Source organism: Moschus berezovskii, chromosome 7, assembly GCF_049115385.1.
Source record: "Moschus berezovskii isolate FMDL1 chromosome 7, NW_MosBer_1.0, whole genome shotgun sequence".
Lineage (NCBI taxonomy): Eukaryota > Metazoa > Chordata > Mammalia > Artiodactyla > Moschidae > Moschus > Moschus berezovskii.
This window is the reverse complement of record NC_142466.1, coordinates 55,717,537-55,737,308: the sequence shown is the minus strand read 5'-3', so window position 1 is coordinate 55,737,308 and position 19,772 is coordinate 55,717,537. Positions and strand designations below refer to the sequence as shown.

Here is a 19,772-nt window from a genome sequence, read left to right as displayed (position 1 = left end):
CTGGAGTGGGTTACCGTTTCCTTCTCCAGGGGATCTTCCCGACCCAGGGATAGTATACATATTTACAATAGCAAATGGCTTTTGCTTAGAATAAAAGTCTACAAACCCAACCATCCTACCATCTGTGAACCCTACCATCCTACCATGGCCTCCAATCTGGTAGGGGGGTGGATTATATTTTTAAATCATTGGGAAAAAAACCCCAAAGGTTGAAGAAGAATTTGCAACATGTAAAAATTATATACATTTCCAATTTCAGGGTTCATAACTAAAGTTTTATTGAAATACAGCTACACTCATTCATTTATGTATTGCCTATGGCTTCTTTTCTACTACAATGACAGAGTTGAGTAGTTGTGACAGAGACCTTAACAGCTAAAGAGCTGAAATATTTACTCTCTGATTCTACAGAAAAACTTGTAGACGTGTGCTTTAGCAGAAGTATAAAGGGCCTAAAGGCAAATAGTGAAAGAAGAAGACCTGCTGGTTTGCTTATGCCTGCTCAGTCCTTTGTAATAGCCTATGTTTTTGCATAGCTTTTTTCTACCCATTTAAATATACTGTTCTAAATCTTATTCTCGCAAGGCTTTGTGTGGTTATTTGCAAAATTGCCTGAGAGTTAAATTTGCAATCCTCTTTAAACTGTGGTCGAAATAAATAACAGTTTAATGTATAATTTATTATACTGTACCTGGTAGGTAACATACTTGGAATTTAGGAGAACCCAAGTCACAGAATTGCCCCCTTGACAGACTGGTGGGACAGAGATACTTGCAGAGATGAGCCTTTCTTCAACCCTCTTGATGCACCATATAGGCAGCCAATTCTTCTACCAATTGAAGCCAAATTTATTTGGTTGTTAGTTTTATTTCCAATTGGTTAAGGTAATAGTGAGACACATGTTGCTAAATTGCACCTTGGGAGAGGGAAAAATGGCAAGAATTACCATGCAATAATTGCCAACCATTGAGAGTTGAGTCTCTGTGCCCTGGGTAACAATCATTAAGATGGAGAATAATTCCATGAAGGAGAAAACAGCCCCCCTGCTGAATTGGAGCTGAGATTAGAAATGCTGGAAGAAGTATTCTCAAACTTTATCACAGGGAAGACTTTCAAGGGAAGTCTGTTAATATTCAGATTCTCCAATCTCTCTCCCAGATAATCTGTGGATCTTCAGTGGAACTCAGGACTCTGCAGTAAAAATTTAAAGGAAAAAATGAAGGGACCAAACTGCATCCCACAAAGGAATTTTTATATTTTGTTCTTCACTTTCCTACAATTCCCTAATTTGTTATGCTTACATGTATGTTCTTATATATAGCAAGAATAAAATAGGAAGGGGCATCATTTTGAAAAATTTTCCTACTCTCTCACCTTGCTTAGCTAACGTGTTTGTTTAAATATAAATTGGTTCCTAATTTAAGTAAAAGATAACTTGACCCAGAGACGGGCTGGTCTTTGAAGACAGTTTTATATATATGATGGAATATTATTCAGCCTTACAAAGGGGGAAATTCTGCCATCTGTGACAGCAGAGATAAACCTTGAGAACATTCTACCAAGTGAAATAAGCCAGTCACAGAAGAAAGCAGTGAACTCTCTCCTCAGTAAAAGAGGTGCTTGCTCTCCCAGTCATAGTATTCTACTTTAGATTCAAATTGCACGGGAAGTCTGTTTAAGTTGATCACAAGTTCTCCCTCAGCTCACCAACCACGGCCAGGGGTGTTCTATTCTGTTTGTGAAACAGACTTGGAAGATAGGGTTCGTGTCTATTTCGTTCTTGAGTTTTCTGAAGTACTCGCTCTAGCGCCTTGCACATAGCACGTATACAAAGACTGGTTGAATGGATAGCAGAATGAGACGCCAACTCTTCAGGGCTTATCTTGACCATTGTCTCTTATTTTGTAATTATAGCATGTGGTTGTGTTGTTTCTGTGGTACATTTAACCTGAGAATTATGTGGAAAAGCCTTTTTCAAAAAGTTAAAGTTCAGGTTCAGAAATCCACTATTACTAAACTAATTTTCAGAGTTTTCCTCTTTATAATAAAAAAATGAACTGTGAGTGTTCAGAAGGAACCAGACTATAATTTAAAGCCAGATATACATAGTGCATTAAGTAAATCAACAAAGAAATGAATGAAATTCATAGTTTATCAGTTTGGGCTCACTAATATACTTTTATTCAACCTAGTAAATATTCTCAGTTTTCTTGAATTACAGCAAACCACAGCCCACAAGTTAAAGCTGGCCCACTGCTTGTTTTGCAAATAACGTTCCATTGGAACACAACGATGCTCTTCTCCTTACTGCTTTTTCATAGCTGCTCTGGTGCTCCAGTGGCAGAGCTGAGTACTTACAACAGCAATCCTGTGGCCGGCAACACTAAAATGTTTACTACCTAGCTTTTTACAGAAATGTTTGCTGACTCCTGATTTGGACTCTACAAGTCTCTTTATTGGCAACGTACACTAAGCCTAACAAAAAAGCTCAAGAGCCTGTCCCTTACCCTCTTTTCTCACTCCAAAAGGAGAGGATTGTGAACTGAATCAAAGACAGGTGAAGGGCACTCAGAGATTATTGTGGGGCTTTTGTTGGGAGGTGAAAGGAGCCAAACTCTTTTCCTATTCATGTTTTACGCTGTCTCTCATACTGTCTTTGTAGACAGATTGCAGAAACAAAGTGGAACCACGGTGGGTACTGGGAAAGCATCATGCAGTTGTTGAGAGCAGATTTAGGTTTACATTTCCAGAGAGAAAGGTCAAAGCAGGGTGTATGCAGCTGACCCAGACAGGCATTGGAGCAGGGCTGGGAATAAAGAGTGAGCCTAAAATCAGCGAAACCATCCTGTCATTCTTTAACTCAGTTCCATTATGGGAAATGTTAAAATATTACAAAGCTTCCTTCTCACAGTAAAGAGAAATTCTCTTCGCTGGTATTGATCCATTCTTCTAGAGCTTTCTTTGTGTTGTGGGCTGAACTGTCGCCCCACCTCCCCAAATTCACATGTCTTCAGCACCTCAGAACATGGTATCTTCCTTGAAAACAGGGTGTTTAAAGAGGTAATTAAATTAAAATGAGGTTATCAGAGTGACCCTAATCCAGTCTGTCTGATGTCCTTATAAGAAGAGGAAACTAGAACACAGACATACACAGAGGAAAGGCCACATGAACACACAAGACCATCCATAAGTCAAGGAGAGAGCCTTCAGTTAGCCCTGCTAACTCCCTGATCTTGAACTTTTATCCTTGGAAACTGTGAGAAATGAAATTTGTATCATGTAAGCCACCTAGTCTGTGGTACTAGCACTAACATGCCATGTATCAGCCTTCATATATGAGTAGACAACTATCATCTCTTCTGTTCATCTGTTAAATATCTCTTCTCTCACAGAGTTTAGTTTACTGACTGGGTACCATCTCCGGTATATATTATCTTTTAAATATATATGTTCTCCAAACGTTTCTATCCATTGGTTCAACAGTTCTACCTCCAGGAATTTTCCACTTTAAGGAAATCATTCTACAGAAACACAACGCTTTATGCACAAAGATTTTCACCCCAGTGCTGCATTTTCAACTGCGAAAAATGGTTCATATATATACTCCTTTACTTATTTTACAAACAAAAATTAACCCCAAGTGCATGTCTGGTGAAATTTTCAAAAATATGAAAATTTGTAAGTAAAAATTTCCTCTTGCACTCTTCAGAGATAACTATAAACTTCACATTTGATTATAAACAATATACTCATACATATTTTTAAACAGAAACTTGTACATAATATTTGAATTTTTTCCCTTATGATAGCATGGAGATCTCCCTATAGTAATTCAATTCCTCATCATTCCTTCCATCACTGCTTTCATAACTCCTGCCCAGCTTTAAAGAGTTTGGTTGTCATCTTTGTCTTCTTCCCTAGTGTTAAGTGTCCTTTCTCTAGGCTCTAGACCATAGTTAAGAACAATGGCTCTAGAGTCAAACTGCCTGGTTTTGAACCTATTCTTTTCATTTCATATGGTTGCTATAACCAGTTATTACAAACTCACTCTGGGGATTAACAGGTGGACATCTTTAACGAGCTATTATTCTATCAATACCTAGAAATACCACCTTGTTAGCAAGATGTGCCTCAGTCTCTGACAATTATTGAAACAGTAGAGAGATTGTCCCTACTCATGAGGTTGCTAAGTATGTCAGTACCGTTAGCTGTTATAACCATATAGTTATCTATGTGTCTTATTTGCCGAGTTACTAGACTGCTAGTTCCTTGAAGGAAAGAAAAGTGTTGCATATTATGTGCTCAATAAATGTTTCTTAAACTGAATTGCTCCACCTAAAAGACTATTATTTAGCCAATAAAATAATAGAAAATTTGAAATGTTATAAAAAATCATATCTTGTTGTCCTATTAAGTGACAAAAGCAAAATAAAACATGCATAGACAATCACAGCTGTTTTAAATGTGAAGAACTAAAAATTATGTTTAAAAATAGACTGGAAGTATGCCTACACGTTAACAGTTGGTGGTCTAGGAACAATGGAATGATGGGTAATTTTTTATTCTAATTTTTACTTTCAGACTTTCTCTATTGAGATTTAAGGTGTACAAATAATTTATATCTGATTTACACATACACACACACCTCTTGCTTGTTAAACATTAGAGGTGATGTTATATAGAGCCAGAACTCAGGTTTTGAGTTAGTGACAGTTCTGGTTCATCATTTAGGAGCCCTGAGTGCAGGGAAGCAAGTTGGTGTCGCCAATGTTGTTATTGTTGTAATTGTGTTTCTGCTTCAGTGTCCTCACCTGAGAGCCAAGGAGAACGATCTTCCACCCAGAGGGCTGCAATGGTTCCAGTGCGATAATGCATGTAAACTCCTAGCATGTCATATGACACACAACAGGCCCAGAATAAATGTCAGCTACCCTTCTCAGGGTTCTTATTCCTGAGAGAATGATGCTGATCTGATCAGATATTTTAAGTTTTAAGGAGACATTTGTTCAGAGAAGGAAAGAAGAGAAAATAGAGAATAAAACCAGCTTGATGAATCTCAGGATCTATAAGACTTATTTAAACCCCTCGCATGTAAAGATGTGCCAAATCTGATTCTACAAGAATGTTTTTCAAGTATTCTGTTTTTAGCAACAGAACTCCCTACCCCCCTCCCCAAATCTCATGCAGATTCCTCTAGATTTAAAACAGATCAAAACTGCTGCTCTGGTAAAACAGAGGTCAGGTCACTCATCTGAGCTCCACATTGCTCTTACAGAGCTGAGGCTTCTCAGAGAATAATGTGGAAAATGCTCTTCCAACATAAATGTAACTGGTTCACAAACTGTAACTTGGCCAGCTTCTTCTGGGAGAGGGGGCACGGTGTCCTTGGCTCTCTATTGTGGTTTGCGGGGCAGCAAGGGGCACAGGGATCATGAGCAACAGCTGTCCCCAGGCTTCTGAACTACTTGGCAGGGCATTTGTGCATGTCTCAAGCCTGTTCCTTAGGAGCTGTGCCCTTATTTGAGCCAGAACTACACAAAGGCATTGTCCTCAAACACTGGGTCTCCTCTTTCTTGACTGGCCCTTGTTTACCCATTCATCAGCAGGTGGTGGCTGGAACATTCCCCTTTGATTTTGTGGCTCAGGAGCAGCAAGCCAAGACCTGAGCTGAATAAACATCGTATCATTTGGCACTGGCACGATTCCTGGTAGTCCGGGTCAGGAGAGGTTTAAGGAGGATTAGGTTTAGATTAGAAAAGGGGTTGAGTTATTTTTTCCCCCTGTGGTCTCTCTTAAGTGCCTCAGGATTTTGTAAGAGGAAAGTGGGCTGACAGCCTGGATTCAGTTGCTCCTGAGATAAAAGTGGTGAGCTCAGTGTTCTTTTCTGGATCATCAGGGTATGTTCTTCTCCTGAACATGGTTTTTCCCATGAGATTCATGAGTTCCTGGGAATCTGCTGAAAGCTCTAAACTTTTTCTCTAGAAAACTGGGGGCATCTGTGCACAATCTCACACGGGCAGGTACACAAGGGCACGCCCACAACGGCTTGCGCGTGCGCATACACCTGATTTGACTTGCTCGCAGGCGTTCCTGAAACTCACAAGCCAGAAGAATTTCAAGAGCCTACACAACTCACTTTTCAGAGGTGAGCTTGAGGAGGGTGGGGGTGATTGTTCTCCCTAGAGTGGCTCCTGGGTGACCACTGGCCGTGCTGCCTGGCCCTTGCTGTCACAACGCCAGGTTCCTTTGGCAGGTTTGCCTTGGAGGCTGGCCGGGGGCTCTGGCACTTGCTGTTGTTTATAGCACAAAGTCTTGCTCCACTCCCTGGCGACGGCTTGCAAACCAAAGCTGTTTCATTTCCCCCAGACAAAGAGGTTAGTGGGTAGTGGAGGAGGGGTACAGTACCGCGGCAAACACCTTTGGAAAGCACACCTTCTCCTTAGATTCCCTGGAAGATTGTCCTTCCACCGTAGTGTCTGCCAGCTCTGGCTTTGCTTCTAGGGCAATTGTGGCTGGCTCTGCCCTCCAGGGAAAGAAACTGATGACTGCATTTTTCCTCCTTGTTCTTCTCCGTCTCTGTGGTGTCCTCCCTACCATTATCGGTTATTTAAAGGGTGAGCCTAACGTGTTTTTTTCTCAGACAGATGGATGTTCCTACTTAAATACTGGAGTGCCTAGGCTGCTGTTTACTTGTGTAACAATGAGCAAGTCTCTTAACCTCTCCGGGCCCTAGTTTTCTCCTGAGATTAAAACAGTATCTGCAGTATGGGGTGGTCAGGAAAAATCAACATGGGGCAAGTTGTTAGCAGTTCTCTCACTCTGAGTGTATATTGGGGAATGGTTTACTGTTAATATTATAAGCACATTCTTATTCTCCAATGGAACATCATTTTCTCTCTAGAAACATCTCTAGAACCTTAAACACAAGCAAAAAGCTGTCTCCAACTTGGCATAGGGAATTTCTATTTGCCACCTATCAGGTGAGCAGCTACTCAGGTGATGTCAATTTTAGAGACTGTTGAAAATTCTAAGGGCTTCCCTGATAGCTCAGTTGGTAAAGAATCCGCCTGCAATGCAGGAGACCCTGAACCCAATAGTATTCTTAGCATGAAGGTAAGGGAACTTGGTGGTCCAATCTAGTCTACTGTGTAATAAGCATATTTTAAAACATTCAAATTCTGCTTTTAATTATTATATCACCATATATATATATATATATATATACACACCCCATTATATACAGTGGAGAAGACCAAACTAGTTTCTATAAGAATTAACATTCATTTGCACACTTTCCATGTCCTGGTAAATGTCTTAAGCATTTTACCTAGTTTAATCCTTTCAGTAACACTCCAAAGAGGTCCTGTTATTATCATTTTATAAATGGAAACAGAGACTCAGAGAAGTTAAGTAAGTGGTCCAGGGTCACAGAGCTTGTACGTATCAACAGCTGGTGGCAAATCTTCAGCCTCCTTCTGCTTTGGTCTCTCCAAATTTTTATGAGAATGTGTTGCTTCTCTTTACATTCCTTAAAATAATAATTTTCAGTTGAGAAGTTCATTCTTGCTCGCTTTGATAGGCCTGAGAGTCTCCTCCTAGCAAGAATCTCAGATGGCTTAACGCTGTCCAGAGCTTTAGATTTATTTAATGCAGCCTTCACATTGTTTGTAAAGCTGCTGGATAATTTATTTTTTAACCTCCATGCTGAAGAAAATTATGTAAGTGCTCACATGCTTCAGTGCTCATCAGTAAGGGAAGAAGTAATAGTGTCTGTTTACATCATCCAGAATGTTTGCTACTAAACATAAGAAATCGTTAAAGCCAAACACAGACTCACATGGTGGAGCTTATGTTGGGTTGGCCAAAAGTTTGTTCAGATTTTTGCATAAGAGATTACAGAAAAACCTAAATGAACTTTTTGGCCAACCCCAGAACTTACATCATGCTCTCCAGCTTATCCTCTCATTTTTATTGATCATGAGCAAGTTTTGGATATGAACTAAACTTCTTTATGTGATTTTTTTCCTGATTATAAAAGTGATATATGTCCGTGGAAGGAAATTCAGAAAATATGGAAGACTATAAAGAAGCCAATAAAATATAGCTAAATTTCTTAGTATGTGATCTGGGTCTGGAATCAAAGCTCTTTGGGGTTTAGAAAATACCTGTTCAGTAATTTTTGTGATGAACTACAAAGAAAAGCCCTTGATTCTAGTGCAATTTTAGGATATTTTACCTTAAGTCATTTTAAAGCAATCAAATGAGAAAAAATAAAATTTTTCCTGTTCCTAATTGTTATAGATGAGTCTCTAGAGAGTTTTTGAATGGGTTGGGAGGGAGAGGTTAGCTTTTCATATCCCCAAATGCTTTGTATTATTTGGCAAACTAGATTCTTGCTTTTTTTAAATTTCCAAAATGATCTGGAATCTTGAGTTTCCAAAGCTGTGAGTTAAAAACGTTTAACTAACAGTGTGATTTCCTGCTCCCCATTTTCCTTCCTATCAATAAAAGATTAAAGTACTGTTAAAAAGAAAATTTACAAAAATCAAGTTTTCCATATCACATTTGAATATTTGTAATACTTAATATTTACATCTCATATGAATATGACTCAAAGAATGAGTTATCCCACATGTATTTCTCACTATAGTGGCTGTTAAATATTTTAAAATATTTAAAAGTTATTTTTATGCACTGACTGCATATGAACACGTAATAGAAAAAGATCAGGCTATTTACTTATCCATGTCCTTATATCAACTATCCTGAACTGATACTATGTTCAGAATGTCTCCTGTGGTACATTACAAGTTAGGTAAATTGGAACTTTATTTTCTTCTTTGATAAGAGAGCAGTTGATTTCAGCATCACTTCCAATATTGTCTATAGGCCTGGGTCCTATAAGGCAATTATGGTTTTCCAATTTACAATCCATAATTTCAAAGGCATTAATTGTGTAATTATTCATGTAGTATTTATTTACTTATCACTTCAGTTCATCTGAGAGCCTCAGTGTGATTTGTAAATATTAATTCATTGTAATTATGTTTCATCACAAGAAAAATATGATATACTGTCGCTAGTAGTTTGAAACCATTATTAGCTTTGTACTTGACCTAGAAATCTAACATTTAGTTTTGTAGTTGTGTCTTCTCTCTAACTTTCAATAAATCATTCTTTTTGTGTCAGTGATTTGCTACCATGTATTGAGAAAAGACTGGATGATGCCACATTGGCCACATGATACCATAAGAACTCAATGTAAGTTTATTCTTCCTGCTTTAAAATTTTCAGTGTTTTTCCTTTAAGATGTTAGGAGCATCTTTAACTGAACACATGAGATTTTATTCTTAGGGTCCTCTAAATAACTGATATCACACTTCCTAGAGTGACTTTGAGAACCAACCAACCAACCGAAGTCTAGAATTATAAGCGTTGCATTTACCAAAATGAAAAACAATAAATGAGCAAGCCAACATTACAGTGATACCTAGTTAGTCTGTCTGGGCTTGTGACCTTTCCCCCTTTGCCTTTTCCTCTGGACATTTTGCCATTTTACTTATAAACCTCAGGTTCCTGACCTGTGTTACTTGTTGTCATTGCCTTTACTCTTATTGTTACCTTTTAGTTACTTCTCTTAGGATGGTGGGGCTCCATGCTGTGAATTATGGTTTATAATCTTTTGTCTTATGTTCATGACTTTCTGCCTCTTTTCAACATGATTTATTGTTGACCTTGTTTGTAATATTTGGACATGATGCTTGTATATTTCAAAGCTGAACTTTGATCTTTGTGTGTTATATTTTGTTAATTTTGAACAATGAATCTGGGGAACCATAGATGAGAAGCAGGAAAAAAAAAATCCCAGAAATGCAATAGTAGTGGCTGTGATTCAGCAGCAGGGATGGTAAAGCTGCGACGTACACAGCCACTCACAGTAGGAACTTGTTTGGACTGTAAATCTGAGTCATTCCCTGACCCAGTAACACTTTCCAGGGCCTCTGAATCTAGAAAAAGGATCATCTTTGACTTTATAGTGAATAACAATGTCTGCTTTTCCCAAAGAATGGAGAAGGATGGAATGGGAAGGCGCTATTATCTACTTTTAGTTATGTACTTTTCCTAGCAATATGCTAATTTAATAAACAAATATCTGAATATATCACAACATGTCAATGATATTAGTCATGTTCATGTTAGCATGTTTAAATGTTGGTAACTGTGTCATTCTGGCCATTTGTGTTTGTACTAACTATAACACAGATGTGTCCCCATGAGGACATACTGAGATGATCTTAAATTTTCAATTTTACACTTAAATTAATGTTAACAGAAGTAATTACATGATAAAAATAATACTTTTCCAAAAGGCTTTTGAATCCAGGTTCTTACTGTCCTGCTGCTGCTGCTGCTGCTAAGTCACTTCAGTCATGTCTGACTCTGTGCGACCCCAGATGGCAGCCCACCAGGCTCCCCTGTCCCTGGGATTCTCCAGGCAAGAACAGTGGAGTGGGTTGCCATTTTCTTCTCCAATGCATGAAAGTGAAAAATGAAAGTGAAGTCACTCAGTCGTGTCCGACTCTTAGTGACCCCACAGACTGCAGCCTACCAGGCTCCTCCATCCCTGGGATTTTCCAGGCAAAAGTACTGGAGTGGGGTGCCATTGCCTTCTCCTCTTACTGTCCTCAGTTCAGTTCAGTCGCTCAGTAGTGTCCGACTCTTTGCGACCCCATGAATCACAGCACGCCAGGCCTCCCTGTCCATCACCAACTCCCGGAGTTCACTCAAACTCATGTCCATCGAGTCAGTGATACCATCCAGCCATCTCATTCTCTGTCATCCCCGTCTCCTCCCACCCCCAATCCCTTCTAGCATCAGACTCTTTTCCATTGAGTCAACTCTTCACATGAGGTGGCCAAAGTATTGGAGTTTCAGCTTTAGCATCAATCCTTCCAATGAACACCCAGGATTGATTTCCTTTAGAATGGACTGGTTGGACCTCCTTGCAGTCCAACAGACTCTCCAGAGTCTTCTCCAGCACCACAGTTCAAAAGCATCAATTCTTCGGCGATCAGCTTTCTTCACAGTCCAACTCTCACATCCATACATGACCACGGGAAAAACCATAGCCTTGACTAGACGGACCTTGGTTGGCAAAGTAATGTCTCTGCTTTTTAATGTGCTATCTAGGTTGGTCATAACTTTCCTTCCAACCTAGAAGGTGGCAATTATTGAATTTAGATCTTAGACACCATAATTTTCATTAAGGCAATTCTATCAATTGCTTGGTGGTCCATGCTTACATTGAGTAACCCTCTTTCTAGGATACTGTCTTTAATAGAAGTTCCTTTTGAAGCAATCTAAAACTGGCCTTTTATAAATTATTATTCCTCTTAAGCAGTCCTCAGTAGATGCAGAGAACAGTGATCATTTTTCTTCCTTTGTTTCTTCCTTCCTGATTTACAGTCTAGTTAAAGGAAACATATGAAATCTGTACAGAAGCCATTTAATGTACAGAAGCAAATCAATGTTCTATTTCTAAAGTTTATCACATCTTTAGCTGAGATAAGAGATCCACCAAACTCTACCAGATAAGGGCCTCTGAAGAATATCTTTTGGCAAAAGCACAAGCATTAACTTTAGATGCATCTCTATCCAAATATGGGATTTCAGGTGGTGCAGTGGTAAAGAACCTGCCTGTCAATGCAGGAGACCGGGGTTGGGAACATCCCCTGGAGAAGGAAATAGCAATCCACTCCAGTATTTTTGCCTGGATATTCCCATGCATGGAGGAGCCTGGTGAACTAAAGTTCATGGGGTTTCAAAGAATCAGACATGACTTGGCAACTCAACAGTAGCTAACCAAGTATGTCTCTTCCATATAACTTACCATTTAACCTTAGTTTCAACAGATGTAAAAGGAAGAATATGATAGCAAACTTGTAGAAGGACTAGATAAAAATGTAAGTACCTAAAATTACACTTTCTTCTTGCTAGACCTTAGGTAGTGAACTAATCTGCAAAATATTCTTACAACTCTCATTAAATCTTCTCTCTCATAATTCTCTCTAGAAGCTTATGAAAAACAGTTAGCTTTTCTTTATGTAAGAATAATCTCAACTTTCAAAAAGAAAATTGCCACTCTCCTTACCAACAATTATTTCTTATTCATCTTTTTTGTGCTGCTAAAGAAGTATACAATAATTGAAACAGACGAAGAGGAGTCAAGACACTGTGCCCTTATTCAGGTTGCCACAGTTGATAATGAAGTTTCAAAAGGAATAATATTTTTTTATTTTTAAAATATTTATTATGTAATTTATTTATTTGGCTGTGCTGGGTCTTAGTTGTAGCATGCAGAATCTTTAGTCGTGGCATGCAAACTCTTAGATGTGGCATGTGGGATCCAGTTCCCCTGACCAGGGATCAAACCCACATCCCCTGTATTGGGAGCACAGATTCTTAGCCACTGGATCACCAAAAGGAATTATTATCCCAAAAGGAATAATATTATAGGCAGAATGAATTACAATTGAACTTCAGAAAATCTAGAAAGATAAGCCACATAGATACAGCATCAGAAAAATGTTTAGATGAAATTCAAGCAAGATGTTCCAATATATTGGCAAAATAGAAGGGGTTGTTAAATTGAACCCTGGAATCACTTAACCTTAGAAGTAATTATGAACAAAAAGTCCGTTCTAAGAAGGTAAGTTCAGAAGAGTCACTGAAAAAAATGCAATTAATCCTATCAAATATTCATTGGAAGGACTGATGCTGTAGCTGAAACTCCAGTACTTTGGCCACCTGATGTGAAGAACTGACTCACTGGAAAAGAGCCTGATGCTTGGAAAGATTGAAGGCAGGAGAAGAAGGGGACAACAGAGGATGAGATGGTTGAATGGCATCACCGACTCGATGGACATGAGTTTGAGCAAGCTCCAGGAGTTGGTGATGGACAGGGAAGCCTGGCGTGCTGCAGTCCATGGAGTCGCAAAGAACTGGACACGACTGAACTGAACTAATCCTATCAAAAGCAAGAGGCAGAGGGGATCAGAATAATAATGAGACTTGATCATTTAATGACAACCTTTTATGCATGCCATCTGTTTCTCAGCACAGCCTTGGAAGAGAGGAACCTTACTTATTGTTTTATAGATGTGAAACTGAAGCTCAGGCACAATCAAGTGACTTGCTTGAGGTCATGCAGCTAGTACAGGATTCAAAGTCCATTATAACCTGCTTTTAGGGACAATCTGATGTGGTCATTTCACATCAGAAACCTAATGATTTTGATTACCTCTATTTTTGATAGAAGGCAAACTTTTTCTGCCTTGAATATGTTCACCTGAATAATTTAGGAAAATGTTTAGAAGTCTTAATTATAGACGTTATCTTTTGGGTTATCTTCAGCCTCTACATGTTTATGTAAATGTACTGAATTTCTGAGGGATGTAGAAGTCCCAAAAGAGATTTCAGACAGACACAACTGTATTAATTCCAACTAAGACCTGAGCCCAAATCCATATTTAGGTTTTCTATTCTGGTAACCTCAGCTAAGCTATGTCTTCACCTCTGGGTGAATAAGGCTTAGTGTAAAGGCAGACCAAAGATAAGTGGCTTGATTATTGCACTGCAAATCACACTGGACATTTGTTGGTCATCTTGAAAAAATTAAAAAATAGTATTAACTGAAGTGTAATAACAAGTATATGGTAAAATACACAGATCTTAAGTGTACATCTTGATGAATTTTTACATTTGTACACACCCATGTAAATTAACTACCATCAAGATATAGAACATTTCTAGCACCTGTTTTACAGTATCTGTAAAACTGAACTTTCCCACTCTAAGCCATCAATGGGTAGGAAGATGGCCTTTGTCTACAGACTTAATTGGAAAGGCTATTAACTATTTTAAAACTTCAGGGAGGCCTTAGATATTCAAAGGGATGCCCTGAGCTGACTATGGGGGTGGGTCAAGCGTTTACTGGATCTTGATGTTTTTGGCTGTTGCTCTGTGACATTTCATCATTCCATGGTTCTCATAGCTAGTTTCCTTTTAAGGAGCCAGTCATTCCTTCTATGTGGTTCATCAGAGTAATCCCACCCCTGGAGCTCCTGGGTTGGATAATGGGAACTAGGCTTAAGCCAATAATTATGCTGCAGATTGCCAGGAGAAATATCAGTAACCTCAGATATGCAGATGACACCACCCTTATGGCAGAAAGCGAAGAACTATAGAGCCTCTTGATGAAAGTGAAAGAGGAGAGTGAAAAAGTTGGCTTAAAACTCAACATTCAGAAAGCTAAGATCATGGCATCTGGTCCCATCACTTCATGGCAAATAGACAGGGAAACAATGGAAAACAGTGAGAGGCTTTATTTTGGGGGGCTCCAAAATCACTGCAGATGGTGACTGCAGTCATGAAACTAAAAGATGCTTGCTCCTTGGAAGAAAAGTTATGATCAACCTAGATAGCATATTAAAAAGCAGAGACATTACTTTGCCAACCAAGGTCTGTCTAGTCAAAGCCACAGTTTTTCCAGTAGTCATGTATGGATGTGAGAGTTGGACTATAAAGAAAGCTGAGAACTGAAGAATTGATGCTTTTAAACTGTGGTGTTGGAGAAGACTCTTGAAAGTCCCTCGGACTGCAAAGAGATCCAATCAGTACATCCTGAAGGAAATGAGTCCTGAATATTCACTGGAAGGACTGATGCTGAAGCTGAAACTCCAATACTTTGGCCACCTGATGAGAACGGACTCAGTGAAAAGACCCTGATGCTGGGAAAGATAGAAGGCAGGAGGAGAAGGGGGCGACAGAGGATGAGATGGTTGGATGGCACCACCAACTCAATGTACATGAGTTTGAGTAAGCTGCAAGAGTTGGTGGTGGACAGGGAAGCCTGGCATGCTGCAGTCCATGGGGTTGCAAAGAGTTGGACACGACTGAGTGACTGAACTGAACTGAATGCTGCATTCCTATACCCACAGTGATAAACAGAGGGATGGAGATATGACTCACTCTTGCCAATTCAATGCAGTGAGACTGCTGAGACTTTTGAAACTGAGGCAGGCTCAACGTTTCAGTTGGTGTTGAATGCTGCAAGATGTGAAAAGTTAGTACAATGATCTTGCCACAGCAAGCAAAAGATATTTGAAAGGGAATCAGTACCAGGGAGAATGGAGTCAACAGACTGAAAGAAGGAAAGCTGGTCTACAGGCAGGGCAGAGCTCCTGCATCCAGAGGTGCCTCAAATAAGATCTAGTTCTGGACTTTCATTAAAAAGATTCAACAGATTCTCTTGCGTAAACTGGTTTGAACTGGGTTTTTTGCGACTTGCAGTCAAAATGACCTAAAATGTGTCTGTTAGGGCTAAATTATTCTCTATAAGTGAATGAGGGGATTTTTTTCCCCCTTCTTTTAAAGACTGTGGGCACACAGGTAGAGGGCAATGAAGAGAGGGTGGCTACAGTGACAATTGTTGCTGAAAAGGATGAAGGACTTATTTTTAAAAAACAAGGATGATATCATATGCGTGTTTTTGCAGTGTGACTTTCCTCTTTTCAAAACTCTAGTAAAGTTGACTACCTACCAGAATGTCTTGGTGGATTGTAATATTATGTATGTGTGTGTGGTGGGGAGGCGGGAGACTTCCCAGGTGATTCAGGGGTAAAGAATCTACTTGCCAATGCAGGAGAAGCAGGTTTGATCCCTGAGTTGGGAAGATCCCCTGAAGAAGGAAATGGCAACTCCAGAATTCTTGCCTGGAAAATTCCATGGACAGAGGAGACTGGTGGAGTGCAGTCCATGGGATCACAAAGAGTCAGACATGACTGGACATGACTTAGAGACTGAGCATGCATGGTCAAGAGGGAGGGAGGGAGAAAGGAGGACTGGGTTCTGTGTTGCACTGACATGGTGCAAATAAGGAAAACAAGAGGTTATGAAAAGATCAAGTTTAAACTCAACAAATTCAACAGAAAGTAACTTGGAGTCAGAGCTGACAGTGAGAATATAAGCCCTCCAGAAATTCATGGAATTGTTGAGAAATGCCTTGGACTTTCCACGTGGGGTAGAGGGTTGAGCCTATCTCCCCTAGACCTGAAGGGGCAAGAGGATCCCAGCTAACTATGACTTATATTATTCCTAAGACTGACAATAACATTACTTGCTAGTAAGAATTTTCTCAACTAATTCTAACTTTGGATCCATCAAACAGGAACACAGAAGGCCAGCAAATACAATTCTGTGTGTAGAATTGAAAGATAATGTGAAAACATTTTCCAAATATTTCTCGAAATAAAGAACTTTATTCACTTTGCAAAAAGTCAGTTTTCCCAACCCCAACTGAGCCACCAGGAAAGCCCCTCCCCAATCCAAAACCCCAGTTCCCAAAGGGAATCAATATGCAGCACTTCCCAGTGTTTATAATGTAGCTGCCTGTCATAATGCTACTCCAAATGAATTTAACTCAGAATCCCCTGAAAATACTGGTTAGCCCCAATCAGATATTTACCACTTAATGTGAGTAATAATATTTACTACCCCAGCCTATCCTGAAGCTTCTTCTGTTCAGTTGTTGTTGTTGCTAAGTTGTGTCCTACTCTTTGCAACCCTATGGACTGTAGCATGCCAGGCACCTCTGTCCTCCACAATCTCCAGGAGTTTGCTCAAATACATGTCCATTGAGTCAGTGATGCTATCCAACTATCTTATCCTCTATCACCCCCTTCTTCTTCTGCCCTCAGTCTTTCTCACTGGGAAGATTCCCATTGGCTCCTTGCTTCAGGTGGCCAAAGTATTGGAGCTTCAGCTTCAGCATCAGTCTTTCAAAGAATATTTGGGGTTGATTTCCTTTCGGATTGATTGATTTGATCTCCTTGCTGTCCAAGGGACTCTGAAGAATCTTCTCAGCACCACAATCCAAAAGCATCGATTCTTTGGTGCTCAGCCTTCTTTATGGTCCAATTCTCACATCCATACATGACTACTGGAAAACCATAGCTTTGACTATACGGACTTTTGTCAGCAAAGTGACGCCTCTGCTTTTTATTACACTGCCTAGGTTTGTCAGCCTATTTTCCAAGAAGCAAGTGTCTTTTAATTTCATGGCTGCAGTCACTATCTGTGATTTTGGAGCCCAAGAAAATAATCTGTCACTGCTTCCACATTTTCTCCTTCTATTTGTTGTAAAGTGATGGGCCCAGATGCCCTAATCTTAGTTTTTAATGTTGAGTTTCAAGCTGGCTTTTTCACTCTCTTCTTTCACCTTCATCAAGTGGATCTTTAGTTCCTCTTCAATTTCTGTCATTAGGGTGGTATCATCTGCATATCTGATGTTGTTGATATTTCTCCTGTCAATCTTGATTCCAGCTTGTGTTTCATCCAGCCCAGCATTTTGCATGATGTACTCTGTGTATCAGTTAAATAAAGCAGGGTGACAATATACAGCCTTGACATACTCCATTCCGTTTTGAATCAGTCAGTTGTTCCATGTCCAATTCTAACTGTTGCTTCTTGACCTACATACAGGTTTCTCAGGAGGCAGATAAGGTGGTCTGGTATTCCTATCTCTTTAGGAATTTTCAAGTTTGTTGTGATCCACACAGTCAAAGACTTTTGTGTAGTCAATGAATCAGAAATTTTTCTAGAACTCCATTGATTTTTCCATGATCCAACAAATGTTGGTAATTTGAACTCTAGTTTCTCTGCCTTTTCCAAACCCAGCTTGTACATCTGGAAGTTCTCAGTTCACATAGTACTGAAGCCTAGCTTGAAGGATTTTAAGCAAAAACTTGCTAGCATGTGAAATGAGCCCAATTGAATGGTAATTTGAACATTCTTTGGCATTGCCCTTCCTTTGGTTTGGAATGAAAGCTAATGTTTTCCATTCCTGTGGCCACTGCTGTATTTTCCAAATTTGCTGGTATATTGAGTGCAGCACTTTGACATCGTTTTTAGAATTTTAAATAGCCAGGCTGGAATTCCACCACCTACACTAACTTTGTTCATAGTAATGCTTCCTAAGGCCCACTTGACTTCACACTCCATCATTTCCAGCTCTAGGTAAGTGACCAGTCCATCATGGTTATCTGGGCTGTTAAGACTTTTTTTTAATTATGAAAGTATGGTAACACATTTACAAGAGACTTGGAAAATGCCGAACAAGATTACCATATAGTTCCAGTATATATTATGATACTTTTTAAGTAGATAAATTAAGATTTTTAGTTGGAGTTTCAATGTCAAACTCTCAAAAATTAATAGAATAAATATACAGAGAAGTATCAAGATTGCTGGGAGAAATATCAATAACCTCGGATATGCAAATGACACCACCCTTATGGCAGAAAGTGAAGAGGAACTCAAAAGCCTCTTGATGAAAGTGAAAGAGGAGAGTGAAAAGGTTGGCTTGAAGCTCAACATTCAGAAAACAAAGATCATGGCATCTGGTCCCATCACTTCATGGAAAATAGATGGAAAAACAGTGGAAACAGTGTCAGACTTTATTTTTTGGGGCTCCAAAATCACTGCAGATGCTGATTGCAGCCATGAAATTAAAAGACGCTTACTCCTTGGAAGGAAAGTTATGACCAACCTAGATAGTATATTAAAAAGCAGAGACATTACTTTGCCAACCAAGGTCCATCTAGTCAAGGCTATGGTTTTTCCAGTGGTCATGTATGGATGTGAGAGTTTGACTGTGAAGAAAGCTGATCGCCAAAGAATTGATGCTTTTGAACTGCGGTGCTGGAGAAGACTCTTGAGAGTCCCTTGGACTGTAAGGAGATCCAACCAGTCCATTCTAGAGGAGATCAATCCTGGGTGTTCATTGGAAGGACTGATGCTAAAGCTGAAACTCCAATACTTTGGCCACCTCATGCGACGAGTTGAGTCACTGGAAAAGACTCTGATGCTGGGAAGGATTGGGGGGCGGGAGGAGAAGGGGACGACAGAGAATGAGATGGCTGGATGGCATCACCGACTCGATGGACATGAGTTTGAGTGAACTCCGGGAGTTGGTGATGGACAGGGAGGCCTGGCGTGCTGTGATTCATGGGGTCGCAAAGAGTCGGACATGACTGAGCGACTGAATTGAACTGAGAAGGACTTAAGATGTAGTAGACCTGAAGAGCACTATGAACCAATTCAACATAATTAACATAATTAAGATTTATACAATTTTTACACAAATTCTATTCAATTTCCGTAGACTTTAAACTAGGGGACACTGGAACATATCCAGGGACATAAAAAAAGCTACAAAAATTAAGGTATTGAAATTGTATATAATCTGTTTTCTTGTCACTGTGGAATTGTTAGGAATCAGTATCAGAAGATACTTGAAAATAACCCATATATTTTCAAGTGCAATATGACATTTACCAAGAGAGATCTTTGACTTAGTCATTGAAAGCCTCAATAAAGTTAGAAGAATGAAAAAAAAAAGGTTATTTGAGAGAAGAAAACATTTAAGTGAGAAATTAATATCTCAGTGAGAAATTAACATCAAAGATACTTTTAAAAATCACGTGTATTTCATAATTAAATGTCCACTATGAAATGATGGGTGTATCTAAGAAGCCATAATAAGGAAAATTAGAAAATATTTGTAATAGAATAATGAAAAGAGATTACCCTAACAATATAAAATATATACAGTTTGAGGCATTAAGTAAAGTGATGTGGTAAGTGGAAGGGCATACATGCATATGTTTTCATCTGCCTCACCATTCTGTCTTTTGGTTTGTGCATTTAATCCA

General features: G+C 39.3%; 1 long non-coding RNA gene across 6 annotated transcripts in view; it reads left to right on the top strand.

The window, feature by feature from the left end:
- Positions 1 to 5,844: 5,844 nt before the first annotated feature.
- The window catches only part of LOC129556740 (uncharacterized), a 191,684-nt gene continuing 177,756 nt past the window's right edge, over positions 5,845 to 19,772 (top strand). For 3 of the 6 annotated variants that reach the window (XR_016037838.1, XR_016037841.1, XR_016037837.1), the window contains exons 1-2: positions 6,218 to 6,614; positions 9,190 to 9,261. This is a non-coding gene — a long non-coding RNA (uncharacterized LOC129556740). Of the gene's footprint in view, positions 6,146 to 6,217; positions 6,615 to 9,189; positions 9,262 to 19,772 lie in introns of those variants that run through there. The other 3 variants (XR_016037842.1, XR_016037839.1, XR_016037840.1) reach the window with 2 other exon arrangements.